General features: G+C 34.5%; 1 long non-coding RNA gene across 1 annotated transcript; it reads left to right on the forward strand.

Annotated features, from left to right (window-relative positions):
- The first annotated feature begins 262 nt into the window (after positions 1 to 262).
- LOC112740234 (uncharacterized) lies at positions 263 to 992 on the forward strand. The gene is made up of 2 exons (XR_011871607.1): positions 263 to 484; positions 612 to 992. It is a non-coding gene; the product is annotated as an uncharacterized lncRNA (long non-coding RNA).
- Positions 993 to 15,251: the final 14,259 nt, after the last annotated feature.

The raw sequence follows: 15,251 nt of genomic DNA on the forward strand, positions 1-15,251 counted from the left end.
GTAATCGATAAAATGGTACCTGGTTAATTTTAAAAACTGACAAATGTATCCATAAGCTTGCCGGACCAAAGCTCCGATGAGGACAATGCTTACCTGGACACCGAATTTTGCTGACAAATCATGTTTTATTTGAGTTGTAATTTCTAATTAATTAATTTGTTAGCCTAGGTGAAAATTAGATCAATAGGATTTCATTTTGCCCCAAATCAGAACTCTTTGCCCTAATCCCAAATTAACAAGCTCTCTATTCGTTCATTCGCAGGAGGGGATCCAAGATTGGAAGATGCATACAGCAAGGGTTCGTGGAAAAGCTGCAACGCTGAGAAGGCAGTCATCGATGCAAGCCTTCGACGTGGATGGTGCTTCGGGTATTGTGAGTAAAACTTACGATGGCTGTTGCTTTTGTCCCCTTCCAGTGGTTCCGTTGAAGTCGAAGACAAGTAGCAACCTTGATAGATGGTTTCTACGCTGCCCTATGTGGAAGGTAAGGTTGGAATTGTGATGAATATGTGAGGAAGTAGAATAATATCCCTTCTTGGTTTGTCGTCTGTTCTTATTCAGTTTTAGTATTCGATTGTTCTCTGATCTTTGAAATTTTCGTGTTGTGCTAGAACACACAAATGCGTTGCGGGTATTTCCAATGGTTGGATGAAATACAAGCGGAATGTGTGGAAGGAGAAGTTTCTTCAGAGAACAGTAATATGCTGGGCAAGTCAGAACCCAAAAAGAAAGGCAGAATCAATGTCGACTGTGGGGATGGCCAGGAAATTCAAAGGATGATGATGGTACTATCTGTGGTGAATGACATGAAGGAGAATCTGAAGAGGGTTGAGTTGTGCCTAATTTTTATGTGTATTTTGATTGGGTTAAATATGGCTTTGATTATGTTTAGTTTGGCTAAGTAGGTAGACATTGCACAGTATAATAGTATAACAGTGAGACTTTTGAATTTTGTAATCTTGTCCTCATTGTAATTGAGATGAATTAATGTATGATGTGTTCTTCTTGTGCTTTGATTGAGTTATTGTTGTTGTGATTTGAGCAAGATATATGGAGTATATGTAAGCCATGTAAAATAGTTTTGTGAACAGAATCTGAATAAAACACCAAAATAACATCAAGTTATAACCATTAACTATTCAGAGTAACAAAGTTCAGGCCCCAAATAAGACTACCAAAATGACACATGTTCATAGTAACTGCTACAGACCCAAAATGACAGTAACAAAACACAGAAACACTAGGTTAGCACTTACATGCCATAATGGCAGTTGGGTGCATGTTAACTAAATCCTGTCCAAAATGCAAATAACAACAAACAAAAAAAATCCAAGAATCTCAGCTCATTTCTTGTCATTTGTTGATGGCTTTGATGGTGGTGGTCCGGATGGCTTTTTCTTCTTCAAGGATGGGGTGGGCATAAAGCCTGTGAACCTGCTCTGTGTGGCTGGGCTTGCTGCTGCCATGGTCTCCCTAGTCACAGTTGGTGGCCTAAATGGTGCTGTATGTTGGGCCTGAAGAGTAGGCCTAAGTAATGGACCTTGAGGCAATGACCCAACATTGGATGGAGATGCAGAAATTTGGGATCTAGACCCAACATCAGGCCTGACAACTCTAGGTTGAGCAGGGGGTAGTGGTGCAGCTGCTGCATTTTGTGCTGGAGTTGGAGGTGTTGTAGTGGCTGCCAGTCCTGTTCGAGTTGTGCTGCCTCTTTCTCTTGGTGGAACTGGGTTGTCCCTTACAAAAGATGGTCTACCTCTCCTCTTTGGTGCTGGTGCTGGTTCTGAAGTAGCTGTTGGACCAACCAAGTTGGTTGCTGCTGGTATGGTGGCTACATTAAGGGGTAAAGCATTTGTTGTAGTGTTGCCATCATTGATGTTATTCTGCATCATTTTGTCCATTCATGAAAACAAATCTTCTATGGAAACAGATCCAACAGTTTGAAACAATAAGGTAACATAAATCCCATTCTTTACCTGATCAGGCTGTCTTTGTGGATGGTTTTGAGTGAGGTCTTCCTCATCTGCAACATGTGCAGCGTGTGCAGCCTCCATGGTCTCCTCCCAGTTAGCTTCTTGCTCCCTAGCTTCTTCCTCATCAAGATCTGGTTCTTTAGCTGCTGTTCCAGTTCTTTTGTCAGGACAAATTCTGCTATTATGTCTAGTCTTACAAAAAGCACATGAGTAAGGAAAATCAGCATTAATAAAGTTACAGATAGGATATAAAATGTAAATTAAATACATATTAATAAAGGTTTTTGTTTTGCATACCCTTTTGCAGGTTTGGCATGTTATCTGTCCGTATCTTCTCTTGGCCTTATATTGGCTGCCAGAACTTTGCTCAGTGCTATCCTTTCTCCTATTCTTTGTAGGTCTGCCAATAGGCCTCTTGTATGGAGGGGGCAAACATGACAGCCCTTCGTGATGCTCCCAGTACTCCTGACTCGGTATGCTGCTAATGTGAAACATGTAAGTCCTATTATATGCATCAATGGTGACAGCAATCCCATGACAGCAAGGTAGTCCAGTGAGCTGCCATTTTCTGCATGAGCATGTCCTCTCTCGTGTATTGACTCTCACTCTATGTTGCCACTTTGTTACTTCAAACTGATTGTGCTCATCATCACCACACCATTGTGCCTCCCAGTAATTGGCTTGTCTTTTTTCTTTCTCTAACCTACTAACTTGAACAGGGGCTATCTATCCAGTATAAGCCATCAGTGAGTCCTTGTGAGTTGCCATTGTCTTCATGATGTAGAACCTAAGCTCCTCAAGCATTGTCAAAATGCTCTTCCCCCGAAGACCCACAATTGTTGAGTTAAATGACTCACATTTGTTGCTTGTCAAATTGTCTACCTTTGGCCAGTCTGAAAACCTTGATCTCGACCACTGTTCTTGTTCAAATTTTGATAAATACTCCCATGCTTGTTTGTTGATCCGTTTCACAGCTCCCATTGCATCATTAAATTCTTGATCAGTAGTTGCTTTTGCACATTGCCAAAATGCTGCCTTAAGTTCCTTATCCTTCCATCTCTTGTTCAGATTTCTCCACATATGCATACAACAGAATCTGTGCTTCACCCCTGGCATCACGTTCTGTAATGCTGGGATTAGTCCCTGCATTGAATGGTAACCACAAATAATTAGGAGACATTTGAAAAGTAATTTATAGAAACATACAAGAACTCAAAAAATATGAACATAATGCACATCACCTTTTGCTGGTCTGACATAAAAACCCAGCCATTCTCATTGTAGTCCCCAATGTCAGTGTGCAACTCCTCCAGAAAGAATCTCCAATTTTTCCTTGTTTCTGCATCAACAACCCCATACGCTATTGGAAACAGCTGATTGTTCGCGTCCTGACTAACGGCTGTTAGTAATTGCCCTCCAAAGTAACCTTTCAAAAACGTCCCGTCCAAAACTATAAATGGTCTACACCCTGCTTTAAAGCCATTTTTGCAAGCAGCCAAACAGATGTACAAGTTCCTAAACCTAGGCAACCCCTCTGGCTGTGGAGTAGTCCCCATGTTGTCTCTTGAACCAGGATTAGCCTTCATGATTTCGTTAAGGTAGTCTCTTAGCCTTAGGTATTGATCTTTCTCTGTTCCCTCAATAACTTCTTTGGCTTTGTCCATAGCCCTATACATCATCCTCTCGTTGACTGAAATGTCATACTCCACTTTAAACCACTCTTGTGCCTCCCTCTGCAGCATGTTGGGATGGATCCTGAGCTTTGGGACCAGTTCCTCAGCAACCCAAGCACATGAAACTGATTTACTCTTGTTGCTCCTGGGGCACGTATGCTCGTCCACAAATGTCTTTATCTGAAAGGATGCTGGGTAGTTGGTCCTGGCACAGTAGCACAACCAAGGGCAGTCTGGATTATAGCAGATCACCCTACACCTCTTCTTCTCATTCCTAAGGTAGAATACCTGTCTCCCAATTTGTATATTGTACTTCTGCACTGCTGCTTTGAACTGGTCCATGGTCTCGAACTCCATATTCAACTCCAGAGTTATTTTTCCATATGGCGTGTTGGGATTATGTTGAGGAAATACAGGTTCCTCTTCATCATCAGATGCAGGAGGGCTACAAAGTTCTTCAGATTCATATTGGTACATCTCAGGTTCACTATCGCCATCTTCTCTATTCGGGTTAGGCACCTCTACCCTTGGTGCTTCATCCTCCTTTCTAGGTACAATTCTTTGCCCAGACGGTTGAGGCCTTGGATGATTTCTCCTTGCATTGTTCCTCTCACTTGTTTGTGTTACATTATCTGTTGCAGAGTCATTCGAGATACATGAGAATTGATGCAATTTATATTCACAAAGCCTCTAACTAAAAAAAAAAAAATCAAATTTACCTGCTGGGTTTTCTATAACAGGTTCCTCTGCCCTTTGCTCATTCACAAAAGGTTCTCCAAAATCAGAACCTTCATTCAGATCAGCAACATCATCAGCATTGGTCTCCTCTGTGGGTTCATTCACAGCTTCAGCTTCTCAAGGATTACTCTTAGGAACCTCATTCTCGGCAGTTCTTCTTTCTCGGGGTAAACCACTAGGTGGTGGTCTTGGATGGAGCTTTCTAACCTTCTTAGCAGGTTTCTCCGGAGCTGATGCTCCTTCAGTGTCTTTCTCCTCATTTCCGTCATTCGCAGCTTCTTCCCCTGCACCATTCTCACCTTTGTTTGACTCGTTAACATCAACAGTGGCCTCATTTACAACCTCATTCACATTTTCCTTCACAACCACATTCAACACCATATCCAATTCATTAACCTCACCACTGGTCTCATTCACACCTTCATTCTCCTTCTCATTAGCCTGACCGTCAACCTTATTAGTAACTTCAACCTCGTTGACATTATCACCACCTGGATTGACTTCAACCACACTATCACTGCTACCATCAGACATGACTTCTTCATCAATGATTTTAGGGTTTGCATCAATGGGGTGATCAAAATATAGGTGGACAGTGTTGTCATTCTTCATCGCACTCTCACACATTCTCATGACTTCAGCATCTGTCCTAAGCACTCTAAGACCCTTACCTAAGTCTAAACCAGGTTCTAGCCAGTACACCTCATTGTATTCACGGTAACCTAAGTCTAGAAATAACCCCTCAACAAAGAATAAATTACATGTCTCTACATTCACCCTGTGTATCTCAGTTACTAAACCCCCGTCGTATATCACATTACCGTCAACACCCCTTTTCAAGGCACCCATGTGATGATAAACAAACGTAACTAGACGATCCATCTATAAAATCGTAGAGGGAAGATACAATGAATAAAACAATCAAAATGATCATAATGCTGTCGACAAAAGTCACGTAAATGAAAGGATGGAGTGAAGGCGAACTTACCTCTTCGTAGGTTTCTTCCTAGCGAAGATTGGGGTCACGATGATGCCAATAGCAACCCCTCACTGTTGACGCTACGACTTCGATAATGTCTCTCAACTCGTCTTCGTTCTTCTTTGCGCCAAGTAACCAGAGCAACGTCTCTCCCTCTTTACGTGACCTTTCAGTTTTACTCTTAGTGAAACACTAAGTCACAGTAAGTCACCAAGCAGTAACAGCACTTGTTAATTTGGGATTAGGGCAAAGAGTTCTGATTTGGGGCAAAATGAAATTCTATTGATCTAATTTTCACCTAGGCTAACAAATTAATTAATTAGAAATTACAACTCAAATAAAACATAATTTGTCAGCAAAATTCGGTGTTCAGGTAAGCATTGTCCTCACCGGAGCTTTGGTCCGACAAGTTTATGGATACGTTTGTCAGTTTTTAAAATTAACCAGGTACCATTTTGTCGATTACAATAGTCAAGTACCGCAATATTAACGTTTCAATCTTTCGGGTATTGATTTGGTCATTACCTCTTGAATAATTATACATCTTTCATTTTACGAAAAATGAGAATAAAAAAGACGCATCAATCCTCAGCGCCATTCCCTCAACACCATTTTTCCACATTTCAATATACGTGTTGCCTGCTCATGCTTACATAACTTGTAAGCATATCATGCTGACAAAGAGAATCAACACCACAGAACTTCCCTTCAAACAAATACACGCATAAAACCCAAAAAAAAAAAAAAAAAATTCATTTGAATGCAAACATGTGAATTTTCTCTATACAATTATGAATTCTCTGATCTATGGAAGAAGATTAAATATATTATAAATTTTTGTAATACCAAGCAATGTTACTTTTCTTTTTTTTTTTTTGAAAGGTGTCCTTTTCCCCCTCACTTTTAACGTTTTAACTTTTAAGATTCACTAAAAGTTGAATATATATATATATACAAATTTTTCAATTTACGCATATAAAAAATTTAGGGTAATCTATAATTGTTTCTTATTATTAATTAATTTTTAGTTTTTTTATTTATTATATTTCATATGATAGTTTAATTTATAATTTTAGAATTTAAAATTTAGAATTTAAATTTATGATTTAAGGTGTTTTTTTTTTTTTTAATAACATACTCCTTATTTTTTTCAAAACGTATTATTATCCGCCTAAAATCTGTCCAAATAAATCAAGTTTTTAATAATTTAAAAGGAAAGAAACTAATTTTAAGGATGGAATATGCTTTGTGATGCGGATCCTAAGTTGTTAATCAATAATTAGGTTACTTAGAATGATCATAGACATAGTTGACCACTATTAATAACATGTTTGAATAAGATTCTTCAAAGCTTTTGTCCATTTTGTGAAGCTTGTAAATAACTAAATACACAACATATAGATTTGTGCTGAATATTTGTAAATTGCAAGTATCTGGATTCATTTAAATTAAATATGTAGTGAACGACTCTTTCCTTTCATGTAGGGTTTTTTCACATACATAAACATTAATTAGAAAATGAAATAGTAAATTCACAATATAAAAACGGAAAAGCTCTACATACAAGCGATTAGGGCTTGTAAGCATTACAAGTCAATTAACCCCTAACCCCCCAAAACACGCTGCAAGTGCTACGTCCCTTACACGCGCTATATATCTCCTTCTTTCCAAATTTGTTCGTTCTTCTTCTCGCGCGTCTTCCCCTACTTTTTTTATCGTTCTTTTCTCCTCCTTCCTCACTGGTTTGTTCTTCGTCATTGACGTTAGTTCCTCTCTCTGTAACTCCAGCTTCGTTTTCTTTTCGATTTTCTGGTTTCTGAAATCAAAGTTTGAACTCGTTTTGAAGATAATGGACGATTCAACCTCAGGATGTGAGGAATTACATTACGAGAGAAGTGCGAGAAGCGTGGGTGTGCTTAAAGACTTATTTGATAGGAATTGGAATGATTTTCTGCTGAATTTTGGTCTTGTGGACAACAAGTGGCTTTCAGGTAATGTTTGTTTAAAATCTGCAACAGAGGTATAAATTTAATTTTTTTCGGGTGTATTTATAGTCTGTGTTTGGGTGTATTCTGCAGATCTCTATGAAGACCGTCATATATGGATTCCAATCTATCTGGATCACCACTTCTGGGCAGGGATGAGAAGCACACAAAGGAGCGAGAGCGATTTACATATGATTACTCTGAATTTTGTTGCAGTTATTTGTATAGCATTGTGTAGCTGAATAATTTGTGAACATTGACTGTGAAACTAACGCGTGAACATAAATCTGTGGATTGAATCTAATGTATTAGTTTTGATTAATTATCTGCAATTTATAGCAAACGTTCGGGTGTATTAGATCAGACATGATTGGGTGTATTTTTTGTTTTTGACATGGTGTATTCTGCAGCCTCTCTCTGTTGATGACTAGTTTGTTAAATTTTATTGAAAATGATGTGAGGAATTACATTACGAGAGAAGTGCGAGAAGCGTGGGTGTGCTTAAAGACTTATTTGATAGGAATTGGAATGATTTTCTGCTGAATTTTGGTCTAGTGGACAACAAGTGGCTTTCAGGTAATGTTTGTTTAAAATCTGCAGCAGAGGTGTAAATTTAATTTTTTTTCGGGTGTATTTATAGTCTGTGTTTGGGTGTATTCTACAGATCTCTATGAAGACCGTCATATATGGATTCCAATCTATCTAGATCACCACTTCTGGGCAGGGATGAGAAGCACACAAAGGAGCGAGAGCATGCATTCTTTAGGGTTTTAGGATTTACGGTTTAGGTTTTAGGGTTTACAGGTTAGGGGTTAAGGTTTAGGTTTTAAGTGTTTAGGGTTCAGGGTTTTAGGGATAAAGCATCAGGGGGATAGATTTTTGGGTGTATATTCAATTTTCTTTGGGTGTAAAAAATGGCAGATTATGGGTGTATATTTGGTTTGATGTTTTCCTTCATATTATAATACCTGTAATTCATACATTTTGAATACAGCAGAGAGAGTTTAATTATTGAAAGAAATTTTACAATAAACTGGATTATAATTGAAAATTTTTTACAGCATGTGTTCAATTTGTTACAGGACTATATAACATTTATATTAATTAGTGTCAATATCCTTAGAATCTATCTGACAATTTGGTGATGCACCCTTAGCGGCGGGATGTGCATCAGGCCACCAAATCCCAAATCCCTAACAATTGTTTTCTTCTCCTCGCTCATGTTTCTGAATTTCTCACTTAACAAATGTGTTGCACACTTAAGGTCTTTGATTTGCTGTAAACAAAGCAAAATTATAGTCAGATATATTTCTATTATATAAAACTGATTTCATCTAAGACATATATTTGTTCTTACATTTTTTTCAGTTTGGTTTCTGCCTGCCATTTTTTCTGAAATGAAAAATACACCCATAGATATCAGTAAGATACACCCATAGATATGAGTCAGATACACCCATAGATATCAGTCAGATATCACTCAAACATGGATTAATATACAAGGTCAAGTAACATTACAAGGTCAAGCAATATACACCCATGGACAAGCAAATATTAGAACAGTTGCAACTGTTGACTATATTACAGTATATCAGTTCAGAAATATACACCCAACAAATTATGCTATATACACCCAACAAAATACTCAATATACACCCACCACATCACGCAATATACTCCCAAAAATCAGTTACCAGAAGAACTAGAACAACAAGAACAGTAACACCTAGAACAACTAAGAAGAACAGAATAACCTAGAAGCAAGAATAACAATAAAACCTAGAACAAGTAGAACATTAAAAACTGTAAAATGAGACTTAGAACAAGAAGAACAGTAAAACCTAGAAGAACGTAGAAGAATAGTAAAACCTAGTTCTTCGTTTTGAAATGTGGAAAATATACAATATGAGTAAAATAGTAACGTAACGTACCTTGAGTATTATAACTTCGTTTTTTCTGGAGATTGTTGATCGAGAGTTCTATGTTGTGTTGATGGAGAGTTCTAATCTTCGCGATGAGTCATATCTCTGCAGTTTGGAATGTTGCTCGAAAACGGACGGTTTGTGTTTTCTTCGAAGGGTTTGGAGAAGTGGAAGAGTGCGCCATTAAGGAGCGCTATTTTGCGAAGAGCAACCATTGAGTGGGGCGCGTGTAGTTTACGTTCCATTCAAAGAGAGATGAGTGCGCGTGTGAATGAAGTGTGGGTTGGAAACTTGTAAAACTTGTAGGACCTCTTTACTTGTATGTGTAGCCGGCCCCATATAAAAATAGCTATTTAAATTTTAATAAAAAAGTTTAAAAGGTAGAGTATCTATTTTTTTCTTTTTTTCTTTTTTTAAAAAAAGTGGATACCACTAATGAAAACACTAGTATCTGACATGGATGAGATACGTATATCATAGGTACAAATTCAGTGGTCCTTGAAAATTACTGGCCTTGTCCTTAATTTAATTTAATAATTTATTCCAATACTAAGGTACAATGATTCACATACAAACATATGTAAACAAATAATTTTTATTAATTTATTATTAATAGATAGGTTTGATGGTATGAAAATCTAACCTATATAAAAAATATATAGGTTCTCAAGATAATGTTATTCTATGTATTCTTGTACAAACACATTGAGATGTTTGAATCAGTGGATGAGAAATTATTAATATGATTAAACTTGGCTCGCGATTCAATTTCTTTTTTCGAAAAATTAAGTAGTATAATCAAAGGAAAAGTATAGGTAACAAATAAGATTTTTAAATAATGTGTAAATAATGTGAATTAATAGGGTTAAAAGAGTAAATTTAATTAGTAGCATTAAATTAGGATGTAATGTATTTTCATTTGATTGGTGATTATTCATGTTGTTCAAAATTTTCATTATTCCCTAGCACTCTCCATAATCAAAATATGGGAAGTAAGATACCATAACTATCCTAATTAGTAAATATAAAATAAAATCTCTATTGTTAAATGTTCTCTATTCTCTAACTAATAATCAACTTAGTTATAAAATATAATATTATATTATTGCTCCTTTAATGAAGCCAAAAAAAAAAACATATTTAGAATAGGTTGGATATATGAAGATGGTTTTAAGGCACGATTAGATCGATTTTTAGAGAGATATTTATTTTTACATTTAATTATTATAGGATTGATGATAATACTTTTTCAAGATACAATACAACCTAAAAATTTCTTAATTAATAATAATAAAAAAACTTTAACTCTCTTAAACAAAAAAAACTTCTTAATAATTAAAATACACACTTGATTAGTATGTATAAATAGTGGACAAATATTTTATTTATATCTATTATTGCACATAGCAATTATAATTTGTCACGTACGGAAATTATTATGACTCTTTTATTATCAATAGGTATAATGTTTCGAACATACACTATTTTTAAAGAGTTGTGTCTCTTTAGCCAGTAGGTATACTGTTTTAAATATACACCACTCTTAAAGAGTTATATCCTTTTAGTCAAATAGTACTATGTACCATTATTATAATTGACAATATATGAACTATTAGTAACCGTTTAACATTAATAATAATATTAATTAATCAGATTTGTAAATACCTTTTAATCCTCACTATTTACAAAATTTTAAATATCATACAAGTATATGCATAAAAAAAATATGTTACTAAGATTAATCACTCTTTTAGTGTAAAATTTAAAGTTCTTACGAAGTAATAGGTGTCTAATCGATTAAACCTGTTCCGAGAGTTACCTGAAACGTTGTTTTGGGCCTGAACGTGAGGTCCAGATCTCTTGTGGTGGCAGTGTCCGACCTCTTTGGTGCCGAGGTGCCGCCGGTCCGAGTTCCTCGTGAGGAGGTGGGGGTGGTACCTGTAAGAGACTCCGATACTTAAGTTAGCAAGGGCTTTAAGCAGGTTTTTAGTAGAGTAGAACGTGAGTTATACTTGGGGGTTTCATTGTATTTATAATAGAGTAGATAACCAACTTTTTTGGAGTTCTATCTTTTCTGATAGATAAACGTTCCCTTTATCTTGGGAGTTTGTTAGGATCTACCTTCTAGATGAGGTAGAGGTAGTAGGAGAGATTTAAGGAGGCAGTTACTTGTTAGGTCAAGTAGAGCTAGATTTCCACGTCGTTGTCCGACCTTTTTAAAGAGGTCGGGCTTATCATGAAGTCCACCTTTATTGGTGGGCCTTTTTGCATTGTTGGGCCTGACTTTCGTTCTATTGGGTCAGGGTATGAACAAAACCTATACTCCATATGCTAGTATTAAAAATCACACACATTACTTATACTCTCCAAGTTCAAGAGTCTATAATTTTAAGCTCTTATATGACATTGTGCTCATCAGCTCATCTTGGTTTCATGAATATTTACAAGAATAAAACCTCTAAAATTCTCGATTAGAGCGGCACCACTCCTATATTCATATAGGTGGCATCTTTTGATAAATAGTATTATCATTTCATTAAGAGTTTTAACTCACCCCCTAATTTATGGTAAATAGCACTAAATCCTATATCTTAGTGCTCCAATTGTTAAAAAACTTGTTATTACTCATTAGACCTTAAAACTAGTGGTGGTTTACTAGAATAAGGTTGGATTCCTATCATTTAATAATAATAGATTTTAATCTCATTTTAACAATAATTTCTTTGATTTTATCCCTTAACAAATCTTTAGTCAAAAGGTCTGCTAAATTTTCTTGAGATCTTACATAAGTGATGGTAATTACACCATCATCTATTAGTTGCCTCACAAACTCATGTCTCAAACTTATATGTCTAGACTTTTCATTATAAGCATTATTATATGCTCGAGACATGGTTGATTTACTATCATAGAAGATTGAAATGGTTGTCGTCTGCTGTGGCCACAATTTTATATCATATAACAAATTTTTTAACTATTCCGTTTCTTTACCTGCGACTAATAAAGCTACAAACTCATCCTCCATAATAGAATATATAATACATATTTTTTTTTTGAGGCCCAACTTATAACTCCACCACCATCTAGGGTGAAAATCCATCCTAAAGTGGATTTACTATCATTAAAATTTGAATCCAACTTGCGTCAGAATAATCTTCTAAAACTGTGGGATAATTACTATAATGTAATATCAAGTTTATGATTTTCTTGAGATAACTAAAAACTCTTGTTATAACTTTCCAATGTTGATTGCTAGATTTTTTTGTAAATCTTGATAATTTACACACAGTAAATGCTATATCAGGTTTGGTGCATTGCATACATTAAACTTTTTATAATACTAGCATATTCTAATTGTGCTATATGTCTTCCCATATTTTTTTCTAATTTAACATTAGAATCATATGGTGTATTGGATTCTTTAATTGTGAGATGATCAAACTTTTTCAATATCTTTTTATATAATGAGATTGATTTAACGTAAAGCCAACTTCATTTTTATGCACCTTTATACCTAATATTGTATCAACTTCATTCAAATCTTCCATCTTGAATTTAAAAATTAGATACTCCTTCGTTACACGAATCCCTTCTAAACTTGTTCTGATGATTAACATATCATCAACATATAAACAAATGAATCTTTAGTAAATTTTGAGTAAATACATTTATCTGCACTATTATGTGAGAAGTTATTTGATAATACCACTGATTCAAACTTCTCATGCTATTGTTTAAGCGCTTGTTTTAGGCTATACAAAGACATAATTAATTTATAAACTTTCTTTTTATTTCCGGTTAGTACATAGCCTTCCAGTTGTTCTATATAAATTTTTTCATTAAGATCTCTATTTAGAAAAGCTGTTTTAACATCCCTTGTGAATGGATGCTAATGCTATAAGAGTTCTAATAGAAGTCATTCTTGCCACAGGTGCATAGGTATCAAAATAGTCTAGACCTTCTTGTTGTCTAAATCTTTTGACCACTAACCGTACTTTAAAAGTTTGTAATGAACCATCAGTATTATACTTTCTTCTAAATACCCACTTACATCTTATAGGCTTTGATTTTGGAGGTAAATGAACTAAGACTCAAGTATTGTTTGATAATGTTGAGTCCATTTCATTATTTGTTGCTTCTTTCCAAAAAGCAAAATCCCTTGAAGCCATAGTCTCTTTTAATGTTTGAGGATCACTCTCTATATTCTTCACAATAGGAATCTTGTTTATTACATAATTCCTTATTCCTTCTACCAAAAAGGTGATAGCCTGAGAAGAAATAAAATCTGTACCCAAATTTTTTTCTTTTCTTATTCTCAATTTTTTCCTTGATTTAATCGATTCTTTGTCATTTAGATGTTTATTATTTTGATTATTTATTTCTTGTGAAATATTAGTATCATTTTGGAAAAATTTTGAATTAAAAGTTGAATAATTGATAAATTTATTTTTAATAAATTCTACCTCTCTTGATTCAACAACTACATTAGACACTAAGTCTAACATTTTATACGCTTTAAAATTTTGAGCATATCCTATGAAAGTGTCTTTTATGACTCTTGGGCCTTGGCCCCAATTTGGTTATCTTTTGATCAAGAACTCGATAAAAGGCTAAACACCCCCACATTTTCAGATAATTCAAATTAGGTTTTTTTTCCTTTTCAAATTTCATAAAGAGAGAAACCTTTTTATGTCTTGATAGTATCCTATTATGGATATGACATGATATCAATAATGTTTCACCCCACAAATTATAAGACAATTTTACATTTAGTAACATTGAATTAACCATATCCACTAAGGTACAATTTTTTCTTTCTGCCAAACCATTTTGTTGCAAAGTATACAGAGCGAAAGATTCATGCACAATACCATGTAGTTCACAAAAGTTATCAAATTAATTAGAAAAATATTCTCTACCTTGATCACTACGAAAAATTTTATTTTCTTATCATGTATATTTTCTACTTCTATTTTATATTTTTTAAACATTTCAAAAGTTTCATCTTTATTTCTAAGCAAATACACATAAGTAAATCTAGCACAATCATCCATAAAAGTGATAAAAATATCTTTTTTCTCTCTCTAATAATATTTTCATTTAATTAATAAATATCACTGTGAATCAATTCTAATAAATATGTATTTTTTTTAACTTTAGAAAAAAATTTCTTAGTAATTTTGGATTGTATGCAAATATCACATTTCTTATTAAAATTCTTGTTACTAAGATCAATATAGTTATTGTTATGCATATATTCAATTGATTTGTAATTCAAGTATGCTAATCTACTATGCCATAAATCACAAGAATCAACAACATACAAAGAAACATTCACTTTATTAATACTAAGTTTTAACATGCCTTCAATATAATATCCTTTTTCCTATGAATACCTCATTCTTAAGCAAGATCACTTTATCGGATTCCATTACAACTTTAAATCCTTTCATACACAAGAGACTAACAAAAGCTAAATTTTTTCTCAAATTCGGAATATAAAGTACATTTATTAAACTTAATTTTTTTCCAAATGTAAAAGTCAATTCCACAGTTCTTTAACGACAAACTTTGTTTGAGTTGTCATTGCTCATAAAAACTTTTCTATTGTTCACTTTCTCATATGTTTTGAATTGGTTACGATCATTATAAACGTGAACAATAGTCCCAAAATCTAACTACCACTCAAGTGATTTTTCTTGTGTTGCCATGTTGAGTTCTATAACTATGTCAATATGTATATTTTGTACTTTTTCGCAACCATAGCAATTAGATCCTTTTTTTAGACTTGATTTTTTGTACTTCCTTTTTCAAAAGTCTACATTATTTGATGTAATATCCTTTCTTATGACAATGATAACATTTTCTTTGTTTTTTTTTCTTGTTTTGAATTTTTTGAGAACTTTTTTTTCTTCTTATTGGTGTTGTCTTCACCAATATGATTCACTTTAGAACTTTGAAAAAGATACACAGCATCACGT

Source organism: Arachis hypogaea, chromosome 14, assembly GCF_003086295.3.
Source record: "Arachis hypogaea cultivar Tifrunner chromosome 14, arahy.Tifrunner.gnm2.J5K5, whole genome shotgun sequence".
NCBI classification, from domain to species: domain Eukaryota; kingdom Viridiplantae; phylum Streptophyta; class Magnoliopsida; order Fabales; family Fabaceae; genus Arachis; species Arachis hypogaea.